The following is a 13,774-nucleotide window of genomic DNA, read 5'->3' as shown; positions in this document are numbered from 1 at the left end:
AGCCAAGCCATTCGGGGTTATAAATCTGTAATAGCTCGATTACGACGCCAAGACCGCCAATGACATGACTATTTGTCGTCCCATCACTACGACAATCTTAGCATCACCACCCGCCGCCCTGACCTGCCTAGCAGGATAGCAGCCTAGCTTTACTTGTAATGTTTATAGATTTTATCTTCCTTTCCTTTTTTAGAAGGTACCCGTACCTTTGATATTAACTAATATACATTATATGAGCACAATACATGATTAACATTCATCCTCCTCGTGGTGAGTACTGGGTAATGCATACCACTCTAACACAGCATGGATCCAGGGAAAATCAGAACAAGCCCCGAAACGTTGTGGCTCTGAACAAGACAAGAAGATGTTGCCCAGAAAAAGCTCTATGTTCATCATACAGCATCTTCTAAAACGCCAATCAAGCATCTGGATACATACTAGTTTTTTATGTGGAAATCTGTGATGGTTTACTGACATTTGTCGAGAGGTATTCTCATCATCTATTTTCACGAATACACAACACTCTGAGTCACGATATGGCTGAATTACTACCCGTGTAACTAGTTCACTCTTGGATGCTCCTTTAATTGATTTACCTTATATGAATATCTACAAAAAAAGACAACCACGTCTCATCCATTCAGGAATTTTACTTTGTTCTAAAAGGATCATGGTCCGATATGCTGGGCGTACACGTGGAGGTAAGTACACATTCTCTTACACAGCATGTATCGTACATTCATTTAAGTATACACGCCTTTGCATCCGTCCATGAAACATCATCTAAAACAAGGTTCACCTCTTGGGATTGGAAGTTTACAACATATTATGGTGGCTGTTAATACTCTCGCTATTATCTCGCCACAGTGCCTGCATGTTGCATCTGCAATGTGACCCTGGTGCAGTCAAACACATTTTGAAACTACTTCTGAAGGAAATCCGGTGGTCGTTCTCTACGTTCTACTGATAGTTATCCACAAAGATGACAGCATTTCACGTGTCATTACAAACTGGAGTCGGAATGTCAGACGGTAGGTCTGTTTTGGCAGCTTAGCCTAGAGACTATATTTACAGTGTTGTGGTGCATTCAAAATTTACAACCAAAGCAATTCATAATTTTCGAGTATGTAATAACCTAAATCATTTGAAAACAATTATTTCAAATTTCATGTGATAGTTCCAGCATTCTCGTCAATGGCCATGTTTGGTAACACAACGGCCAGTATTCACTATTTATTTGTGGCACGACTTCTACTGACATGCAGAGAATGTAGAACTGCGACTTGATATTACTGCGATATCAGACCTAATGATATAATTAATGCCACAAAAAAGTTATTATCACAAAATATCCTCGTCACGATATGGCTGAGATATTGCCGATGTGACGTCAAATATTAACTCACGTAACTCACAAAATATCGCTTTGAGGATAAAAATAATAATAGGTAATTTTGTATTACTGTTTAAATCTGATGACAACCGGCTTTTGCGAAATGATGAATGAATCTTTCGGAGTGGTGACCGTAAACATATATTTTGCCTCATCACAAACACGTGTTGGTGAAGAAAACCTGTTCGTTAAGTCAATTATTCATAGTTCATAGTTGAGTCCGTGGAGTGAGTGATTTAGTTTAACGCCGTTCTCAGCAATAGTCCAGCTTTATGACGGCGGTCTGTAAATAAGATTGACAAACTTTATGGATGACAACTTCTTTATTAGTTGTCAAGCAGGAATGACAACAGTGCAAGAATCTGTACCGAAACGTCGCACTATCGTGATAAAGAAGTAGTAATCTATAAAGTTTGTCAATCTTGTACTCCCCAACCTCTAAAATGCCACTCAAAGAAGGTCTGTAAATAATTGAGTCTGGGCCAGACAATACAGTGACATGTGTCAACTTCGGGCCTGGCCATCCGATCCCGTTAGTCATCTTTTCCAACAAGCTTGAGTTACTGAAGAGTAATATTATAATCGGAACGGTCGGAAAATGGAACTATATAGCTGACCATTACAGCAAGGTATCAGATCAGCGCACGTTACACGTCTTCAAGCAGTAGGTAAAGTTAAACAAACTCAGAGACCAGCTCTGTACCTACATGTCGGTGACACTTGTTGCAGTTGTCAGTCCTCGTTTGGAGATCACAGAGAAAAAGCGTAAAAAATAATGCCACAATAATATTTCAGTGTTCATGAGATATCGCTACTGCTCGAGCTTTACAACAATTGTCAGTCCTCATTTGAAGAGGTTTGGACATTTCCATTACGTTCTAAGCTGACGGGCAAAAGAAACGTTCTGTGTGTTACTTATGCAATTACGGAAAAAATAACATAGAACATGTGAGGTAAAATAGCTATATTGCTTCCACAATCAATTAGGCACATTTCACTCAAAAAACTAAGGTTGTTAAGGAGTTCATTTCATCAGAGGAGACACAATTTGCCACATGGGATGAAAACTGTGATGTCATATGAGGTACAGCATAACAAGAGTCACAATAATGCTATAAGCAACGTTCTTAATATCGTGTATGTCCACCCCTGGCTTGGATACAGGCAAACACACGTCTTCTCACTGATGTGGTCTAATGACGTTGGCTGGGATACGCTGCCGTTCTTCAATGACTGCCTGAGCCATCTGTTGTCTGGTAATGGGTGGAATCTGTCCCTGCGAATCTGTCTGTCAAGGTGATCCCACAAGTGTTCAATGGGCGACACGTCGGGAGGGCGGGCCGGACATGGCAAAATGTTGACGTTGTTGACGTTGAGGAAGCTCTGAACAATTCTGTCAACATGTGGTTGGGCGTTGTCATGTTATGACACACATTGTGGTTGCTGTTGCAGAAATGGCAGGACAGTTGGTCTGGTCAATATACTGTTGCGCAGTCAGGTTGCCATTCGCCGTACCACTATCAGATCAGTCTTCTGCTCACGACATATCCCACCCAAAACCATGACGCTCCCTCCCCTGTAGGACTCCGCCGCCTGTATGCAACATCGAGCTGTACGTTCACCCCTCCTTCTGTACTCTTTCACTCTTCTATCGCCCCTTGACAAACAGAATCGGCTTTCGTTGGAAAACAATACCCTCCGCCAGGCACGTAACTGCCAGCGTCGAACTTGATTGGCCAAACGTAGTCGCAACTGGCGATGTCTATCCGTCAGCAGTGTTCCGGTGTGGTCGATACGCCCTTACAGTATAGGCACGTACTCATGACCTAATGCCGTTGCCGATGTTGACGTCACCGTCAGGGAGCGATTTCGCAAAGTTCTCAGGTGCCGGTCTTCCTGCGCCGTTGTTACCCGTGGTCTTCCTGACCGGGGCCTGTCTGACGTCTGACCAGTCTGTTGATACCGCTGGCGAAGGTTCCTGACTCTGACTACAGAGCAGCCAAACGTTCTTGCTACCTGGCCTGTTGTGGCTCCCATCTGCAGCATAGCAATAACTCTCTCGCGTTGTGCTGGTGATAACCGTGGCATGTCTTCTGTGTTTTTATGTTGCGTCGTATATCCTTCTGTCGTGTGTCACCGTATTTATCAACCCGCAATGCACGTGATTTTCAAAATTTCTCACACAAACCTTAGCCAGGGTGCGTTTGTGAGCAATCGTCTGCCAAGAACACACTGCCCGGTGTGCCACCATCATTTCGACTATATACGTTTAAAAACGTTCGGAGATTATTTCAGAGTGAAAGTTTCTTTTGCCTGTCAGTATATAACACATATGGCTGAATGCAGTTATGTTAGAAACAGCAGTACCAGTCATAACAGGAGTGAACAGTTCTGATTTCGGGCTACTCAGAGATTAAAATTATTAGAAGTGACAGTATTTTTGAAAATGTAATCTCAGTCACCTATTATTATTATTAGTGTTATATTACAAACTTGGGGCTTTTATTGCTATTGGCAGGCATTACACGCGACCACTGGTCATAATCCTGTAATAAATCCTACTTGCTAAGACTTTGTGCAGAAATAGAGGGATTAGTTCACATGATCTGGAATGGCCTGGCTATAGTCTGTTGCTTCGACCCAATCTGTAGAATGATGATATTTCTTAATCGCTAGAGGTTTTGCTATATGCTGCTTATGGTGCCATGTTGCTGCAAGTTGGCCAATGCTATGTGGAATTTCAACTCACGTAAAAGGGCCATTCACGAAAAGGAAAGGCGAAATCAACTTATTCAATACATGCTGAAGGGATGCAAACATGCAAGGACCGGACGCGAATGTAGGCTGAACGAGTGGATGAATTAGGTTTTACATCGCTATAAGCAATATTATAGGGACACCAGAAACGGGCTTCACACATTGTACTCACAAGGGGAATCGAACCTAGGTCTTCAGCGTGACGAGCCAACACAATAACCACTTGGTTACCCGACCGCCCCAGAATGTATACTGATTTTACGGGGTAATGACTTTGGAACGTTTTCTGTAACTCCAGCTGCCCTTTTATGGGAATGGGTTCCTTCATTTGGGGTTTATTTCAAAGTTAATATCTTTGCATGTTATACGAACAAGCACCATGGTGCACAAAGTGATTACAATCCAGACTTCCACTTCCTGTCATTACAGTCTTATGATATAGAAGACGGTACAGACGTCGCCTCAATGGCAAATGCGACACGTATTCGCTGTATGACATCCGTAGTTCTGGAGACCTTGTTCTTGTTATTCAAAGAAGCCACCAGCTGAGGTTACGACGGCTGACTGTAAAACGATTAAGGTGTCCAAAGATTTTTAGTTTCAATGTTTTCTAATTTAAACAGCTGTTAAAATCGATAACAGTGCTGTTGATCTCAGTATCTTTCTGAATATTGCCTTCAGTTTTGGAAAAATACGTTCTTCATTTGTTCGTCCTATTGCAGATTCTTGGCTACGTGATAAAACAACTAACTTGAATGTTCAACCTGACCCTTGATGTGTTGTTTTGAGATGCACAGTGAGACTGTGTTTTGTCTGTTGTGTGAGAATACAGTTTGGGGAGTTATCTGTTAGTTCCGAATGTAGTGTTAACGTTGAAAGTGTATATTGTTGTGCTTGTAAGTTGTTAATAATGAACGCCAAGCTTCGATGTGAGCTGAGAGAGATCCTTATATAGCCGACTTTACTTTGAAGTGGGTCATTTCAAGGTAGGTGTAACTGCATTGGCGAAGGCATGGCCACTTCAGTTACAGTCTGTTTCATTTACGGTGTTTGAAACCCTTTGTACATTGTCGTTCATGAATACAGTAACTAATTATAAGAGTCGCAGTCGCCGTACCCTTCCAAAACGCGCAGCACATTTCATTTGTTTGACTAAAGATTGCTTTACAGTCGACATTGGGCAACGTTTAGACAGCAGTGTGTGGAGTGTGAAATTGTTTCCCCCACATGTTTGTAGCTAGCACAAGGGCAGCCACACTGCATTGTTCAGCCACTGGTCAGTCAAATGAATGTACCAGATGTCCTGTGTCATTACGGTAGGTCTGCAATTTACTGTCGAAACAGCAGCCAACATATTGTACCTACACTTGCCAGACTAACTTGGCTCACTTGATACAGACTCTTAGCTAAAGAAATATCCGGTATACTTCAAGGAGATATCATTTTCCAATTTGCCTCTGGTCAGGTAAGTATTTCTCTCTCATCGAGAATTATTTAAAATCGCGAACCCGTCAAATAACCTTTTTGTGGTAATGACGACATCAAGTGGTTATATATATTTTGTACATATATTTTTGTGAAAATGATCCGTCTGAGACCTACAGCAACACATGCTTCGTCACAAAAACGACTATAAATGTGATCTGTTTTGTGTTTGTCTAGTGTTTGTGAACACTCTGCTTTATTTTCAAATGAGGATGACAATGTTTACAATTTGATTTTGTTTGAATCTAAGTGTCTTTATTTACTCAGTAAAAAGTTAAAAGTATACGATAGACAATTATATACACATGTTACTTATATCTAATTTGGTATGTTATGATTATTACACTTTTTGCACTCTAGGCAATACTCAGGCAGTCGTTGCCGTATCTGACATGTGATAAACATATAAAAGATACACACTCTGTAACGCCTGTCATGGACGGTACGTCTTGATGCATCCGAAGACATAATGTCATCTGCCACTTTTGACTCCAACGACAGTCCGTCAGTAGAGGAATAACATGGACTTTTATCATACACTAAATTCACAAGAGAATGAAAGTATCAGTTTCTTTGGTTCTCATCCGTTGCCATTGGTCACCAATGCTCCCGTATAGACACGTGGTAACGTATCTCTGTAAGAGGAAAACCCAGAGAGGTTCTTGAAACGATTTGTCAACGTGGATTGCTTTACGCCTTCATTCAGCAGTTCAACACCTCCATGAAATAAGGCAAACACGAGTCATACGCGGTGAGGTATCCGTGTTATCAAATACCGATTTGCCATCTCCCAGACAACAAACGAAGCTTATTATGCTGCTCTTTAGAGGCAATAACGAGAGACAATTACGAGACCTGGGCAGGTGTGAAAAGGCATGCTCTTAATATTGTGTGTGTGACATTGATTTTAATATATAATCATATGAAGCTGAAAATAGTTTTGTTAGAGACATGGACTGTGGACTACATTAGACAAGCCAGTCGGAAAAATGGAAGTTACCACATAACTTACAATGGACTCTCAATCGTTTGTGTTCCCATCAAAATCGTTTAGATGCAGGACATTACAGGTGCTGAAGCGTTATCTCTATTTTTTTAAAGTAGTGTACATGTTAACAAAAGAACGTCGCCATTCATTGGGACTTTCCCCGTGTATAAACTAACACTATGTCGGGGAAACTGTACAGAAAGGAATCATTTAGAGATTTTTTTTATAACTGATCTACATGAGATGCCAAAAAATGACACCAAGGCCAGGTGTCACCTGCAAGTTTCATCACTATATCCTCAAGGAGAGAGTCGAGATGATAATAATAATATACTGAATCGCAAAAGAAACGTCACCCTACCAAACTTTTTGCCTGACATGTTTGATCTTAATTTTAAATATTTTACACTTTTTATATGTTAGCTAAACCTGTTTCGTTGCCAGTGTTCAAGAACATGTGTGTTCAGATTCTGTATTTGGTATAAAAAAGCATATCAACACGCAGTTACTAAAGTAATGATAGGAAAATGAAAGTGCACGTGCATCCCGAGGTGCCATTCCTATAAGAAGAGCCACCGAACATGCACGGAATCATTCACTGTTCGATTATCAAGGGAACAAAGGGACCATACTTGCCACACATGTTGTTCATGTTCCAACAATATACAGCTTGCAGCAACGAGTCCAAGCCACTGGGAGAACAACCGACAGTCCTCGCAGTGGAAGACCGCCTGTGACAAGATTGAGGCAAAATCGGCAGTCGGTATTGCGTCTCGACGGCTGATGGCAGAGTGAGAGTGTGGCGACGACGCAGGGAGCGTTTGGCAGACGATTTTCTGAAATTCGGTTTTAATCATAGATGATCGGACATGTCAATGTTCAAATGTTTCCGTCAATTATTATGTTATTTACATGTGTTTGAATTAAAGTGATTACCAATTTCAAAACAAGGAGTGGCGGGATCACTTTTTGCCGTTCTTACATTCAGGTACTTCTCGTTTAAACATCGGCAATCTCATACCGATAACAATGCTGTAAACGAATATTTCTCTGGGTGGACTAAAACAAGATTTTAGATCCTCTCTTACAAATGAAATATACCACAAGCAGTTTGCTTCATATATTTCATACAATAATGCAGTTAAATGCGTTATGTTTCGAGGATGTTTGCAAAGTTTAAAACTATATAAGCTGAACTGCCCCATCCATATGTTACGCTGGGGAAGTTTACACTAAGAATGACTGGAAACCTTTGTAACATCTTCACATGCTTTTCATATATAGTTCATGAGTCAAACGAGGAGCTCTTAGACTGATCATCACTTGAGACACATCTAGAAAAATGTTTTAGGCTGAAGAGCGTCATTGGTGTATGTATGTCTCTAAACCTTCACCCCATAACTGTTCGATTCCCCACGCGACTACACCCACTGCCCCAGCTTGTGGTCATTATGAATTGCTCAGGCGAGGCGCATCTGTACTCGATCGCTAACTCATTCATTCTTTTTGTGCATTTGAGTTATTGGTGAACGTCCATGACGAATAAGTCCTTCTTTCCGAAAACATTTCTTGTAGTGTAGTTCTGAGGCAAAACACTATCGGAATATTTTCCGGGTCTACATTCCACTTACATCGTATATGTACATATCAGTCCAGACTTCAAGCAGCATTTCTGTTGTCGTTAATGTTGTGATAATCTGAGGTTTGGTTGAATAGTTTGTCCACAGATTCTCAGATGTCTCACGTTAACGAGTTCCATTCCACACAGTAACCTTATACTTTAATTGTTCGCGGAATACACCAGGAACGTGTTGACATCACGCGTACGTGCATACAAACCTACTCTGTATTCCAGTGGATGTACGACAATAGTCTATTCAAGCAGGAAGTTGATTAGTGAGCTCCACAGAGGCAATCACCCCCATATGGCGTTATGTTTCGTGTAAAGATGTCAATTACCCTTACTTGCAGTAGTAGCTGGATACTGAAATAACTTAATGCAATATACAGTCTACAGGGTGGCAGACTGATCTCTCTCTCTCTCTCTCTCTCTCTCATTTAATTCTCTCTCTCTCTCTCTCTCTCTCTCTCTCGTTTAATGCTGCACCCAGCAAAATCTAGGTATATGACATAATCGAGTTTAAGGCCGACATTCCAGTGTTTGATATAATCAGTATAGATCTGCGATATAGAAATACGATAACATATGCGAAACAATTTGCAAGTCAGCGAGCCTAACTTCCCGATCCTATTCGTCGCTTCCTGCAGCAAGCATGGGTTCCCGATAATCAACTCTTCTCTAGATCTGGATCTGGATTACGAATCGTAAAAACATTAATCGAGCCGTTCCAGTATAGCATTACGGACAGCCTCCTACTGTCTGATACTATTTATGAGGGAATACCTGTTAACGGCATCTTTAAATTCGCTGCGCATTACGGAAAATATTTTAGGCCTTCACATTTTACACATGGTTGATCAAACATGAGTTATTCTAGTTAGCAAGTTAATACGGCCGTGAAACATGTTCAGATCAATTCTTGACTGACGTATCCGTTACAATTTTGAAGATGATTATACCCGGCTTGTATATGTTCTATAGTGAGGCTATCATGTTTTTTCATATGTCTGTAACAATGTGAGATACTTTCTGACGCATGAATCTTCAATATGTTCGTATAAATAAGGAGCCACTACATTATCTCGTCTGAATGATTCCGTCCATATCATATTTCAACTTAATATCCGTTTGCACTGATTGGTACTCTGGTTGTTGGGTGAGTTTTGCAGTCACTGCTTCAGTCCCTCGACGTCTTTCTAATCGTTGTGGTATGTGTATAGCATCAAACTAGGTCTGCTCCAGAGGACACCCAGCATGACGTACGGGCATCGTGTTTGAATCAGTGAATTTTTATGCTGACAGTTAGGTTCGTCATGTTTTGCTAGTTCATGCAATTTCAATTTACAACGGTCCCAAATGTAAATCGACTGGATAAGCCTCTGATAATGAGAGTCCATTACGTGTAATTTATGCATGTTATGCATCAAAGATATAGCCACCAAAGTGTCAGACCACTGACTTCCATTAGATCAGTATCTATTTACATTCAATATGTAAATAGTATGCTGGTGAATATTGATGACTGACTTCAAATGGAAACGAGACAACATATGCACTCATGCATTCACCACGGCAGAACCTTTGTCCTATATGTTGTGGTTATATGGATGCCTTCAAATTCAGATTTTGCTTTGAGGTAATGTACAATAATGTGCCTGCTAATTCAAGAAACACATCTTACTGAAATCATTACGTTATTCAACATCTCATTCATATGAAATAAACACTATTGATACCAGCTTCAGCTTATTTCGACGAGTTGTTTCTGGTTAACACTGGCAGAGATGTGCATAAGCCCGGGACCATTGTCAACCTTAGCAGTGCCATTAAACATCGAAGGAACCCAAACCAGGTGAGCTAAATTGTAAGCCTAAAATTGGTCATAAACTAACTTCTGTCTAGTTAACAAAGTGAGTTAGTGAGTTAATATTTTACGTAACTTTGGCAATATTGCAGTCATATCGTTAAGAATCATTCTTGACATGAAAAAAAGAAACATATGTATATTATAAAAAAACAACTGTCGACGAAGGACCGTAAAACCATCAGAATATCATCATTAGAAATCATTGCAAGAAATGCTAGTCAAAATTAAAATAACAACAATACTACGATTAAAAGTTCGGTAGACTTAAATTTACTTCGAATGTTTTGGGACTTGCGTACCCTCTCTTGCGAGGACAATAATTTTACAATACTTCAACCGCCTTTGAGGGTTGGGCTTGCTACGTTCAATTCGTTATGATGAACGTAATTAGCTTGTGAACCTGGAATCGGGGACACGTGTTACCCTCTGGTGAATTTTACTGGTACAACATTGTGACATAATTACATAAAGAATCAAACCATCATATATTCCGAATTCGAAAGCGGTATTCTAGTCCCGTTATTTGTGAACATGTCCATCTTCTTTCATGAGGCGCATTTCAACTGGCCTGTGAAGTGGTTGATTTCAAGAATATATTCTGATATGGCGTGTTCACCACCCTTATTTTAGTAGTTGGCACCCGTGAACGGCCACTTCCTCGTGGTGGGTGCTGGGTAACGCCAAGAGCCGTTCACCCTCGTCGTGAACCCGGGGGGATATTTGATCCACCAACCCGTTTGCCGTGGGTTGCAACCCTGTGTCGGTGGAGGAGGCGAACACACCACTTTGGCCCTGACTTCACCCAGACGGGTGGTTGAATGGGCCCGGTTCAACCAATCGGCTGGTCATGCCAAGCCCTGAGCATTCTCATTGCTTTTGCTCAAATTTTACTTTTTCAAATGTTTGTCAATGGGCCGTTGTTATATACTTGTAGACCTGTAATATCTATTGATATATTGATGCCGCATTAATCAAACTGTCATTACCTACAGTCTTAATGCCCAGAAGGCGATAGCTCATGGGTCAATCTGGTGGATTTATTGATCTTGAATTGATACTTCTGCTGGAGTATATCATCCCAGTATCCTTGGTGCTGTCACTAGGAAATCCACTGGCATATAGCAGTGGGGAGCTGGGATGATAAAGTTCTATGACTTTACCATGATACCCCCAAAACAACTCAAACGTACTTTAGAGGATAGTTTATCTTCTGATGAAGACACCGCCTCAAAAGGCAAATCTGACCATTGGTCTCGTTATTTAGTGATTTCTTCTTCGGATGATGGTCCGTTGAAACTGAATCCGTTTGCTCTGTCAAAAGCGATTTATGGCATTGCTGGTGACGTTGTGTCAATGAAAAAGATGCGATCTGGTTTTATATTACTTGAGTGCAAATCAGCATTTCAATCATCTACACTCTTAGCTGTTAAGCACCTCGTGTCCGTACCTGTTACTGTGTCCCCACACAAAACTCTCAACAGTTCTAAGGGCATTGTCAGAGACAGAGAGCGTTGTCTGTTAGACATGTCTGAAGATGAGATAGCTTTTGAGCTAAAAGGCCAAGGTGTAACAGGTGTAAAACGTTTTACAAGTCGACAAAATGGTCAGATTGTAAAGTTAAACACGTATCTGCTCAACTTTTCTGTTCCTGTACCACCGTCAACCATCAAAGCAGGCTACTGCAATATCAGTGTGGACAAGTACATACCGAACCCACTTCGGTGTTACTCGTGTCAGAAGTTTGGTCATGGTGCTTAATCTTGAACCAACAGCAAGAAATGTCATCGCTGTGGAGAGCTTGCACATGACACGTTAGATTGTCCAAACAACCCAAAATGCGTTAATTGCTCTTGCGATCATGCTGCCTCATCTAAATCTTGCCCTATCTGGCAACAGCAACATCAGATTGTGAAACTGAAACTTGAAAACAAATATTTCTTTTGCGGAAGCTAAACGTTTGGTTGCACATGATAGCACTCCAACTGCAACTGTGTCATGCTCTGCAGCTGTTACCCGTCAACCTAGTAAGACTGTTAAATCAGTTGAATGCCAGACTGAAATCACTTGGGTGACTACTGAGACGTATTCTACGTGTGAAATGCAAACTGTTGCTTCCACGCAAACAGCATCACAATTTCGTCCACAATCTCGTTCACCATCACCTGTTATAAGGAATGCTAGCAAGACAGTGAACTATTCAAAAACGTCAGATCGGGTTCCAAAGAGTCAAAGGAATCCGGTACAAATATTTAATAAATATCAACTTCTGGAAGATATGGATGTCACTCCTCACCACCGTGCGCGCCAAAAAAGTCACTCGCCACGGTCCAGGAACAGATCGCCTGTGTTACCACCTAATGTAACATGAATAATACACTTATCCATTGGAACTGCAGAGGCCTTTGGACTAACTTAAATGAAATACAATTATTAGTACAAGATTTTCAACCATCAGTTTTCTGTCTCCAGGAAACATACCTTAAACAGACGGATAAATTTGACTTACGTTAATACAGCGGTCACCATTCCTTTTCTCCTCCGGGTGACAAAGCCACTGGAGGCTCCTCTATCTTGGTGAGGTAGGGTATTATACACAGACCTGTCGATCTTACTACTAACCTTCAAGCTGTTGCAGTCCGGGTTTCGTTACACATTGCATTTACTTTATATTTACTCCCCTATTCTGATTATAAGGCCGTTATACGATCATATATCCGCGATCTAATGCAAAAGAAGTGGGGCACCCAAGGGGGTACCGATAAATGACATGGAATAAAGCCCTATATCGGTCATACCCACTTTGGTTGTCAGTCCAGATTTGAAGAGGTTGTTACGCGACGATGTCGCATTGGTCATACGCGATATACTCACGAATACTTGTTAAAAGGTGAGGATCCTTCGTTTTGTATCCCTTGTGATGAGAAGGTTAAGCATGATTGCCATCACAAGGGATAAATATTTCCTGTAAAGGATCTTTTTTATGATGTTAATCATCATTTAATAATTGAATTTTTACAGGAAATAGAATTGCTACATAAATTTTGAATATGTTTTGAATATGTTTTGTACATAGATAATATATCTTTTAAACATGGTATTGTAAATTAGCAACTGCGATCGTTAGTGGCTGTGCCTTCGAGGGGGGTTGAAGTAGCGTAAAATTATTGTCCTCCCAAGAGGGTACGTAAGTCCCAACAACTTTCAAAGTTAATTTTGCTGAACCATACTTTTTAGTCGTAATATGTTTGTTCTTTTAAATTCTGGCTAAATCCTCCTACCATCGCCAGTGTCTGAAGCGCTGGTGTACATCCAGCCAGGGTCCATGCAGGTAGCCAAGCTACTGTAAGTCCCCATGGACCCTGGCATGGTGATCTACCTTCAGCTGCTGGTGATGTATATAGCCCGTGTTTTATCTTGTCTTATCCAAATAGTGCTATCAGTTTTACCGTTCCACACTAGCTTTATCCAAAACTGTGATATTCTAGTTGTTTTACTGTCCTTTGACGACAGTTTTTTTGGGTTTTTGTTTTATAATATGCACATATCCCACTTCAATTTCAAATCTGTTCTCGTCACGATATGGCTGAAATATTGCCGATGTGACGTTAAATATTAACTCACTCACTCACTATTTTAGTAGTTGCACTACGTCACTTTAGC

The sequence above is a fragment of the Haliotis asinina genome, chromosome 6, assembly GCF_037392515.1.
Source record: "Haliotis asinina isolate JCU_RB_2024 chromosome 6, JCU_Hal_asi_v2, whole genome shotgun sequence".
NCBI classification, from domain to species: Eukaryota; Metazoa; Mollusca; class Gastropoda; order Lepetellida; family Haliotidae; genus Haliotis; species Haliotis asinina.
This window is presented reverse-complemented; position numbering follows the sequence as displayed.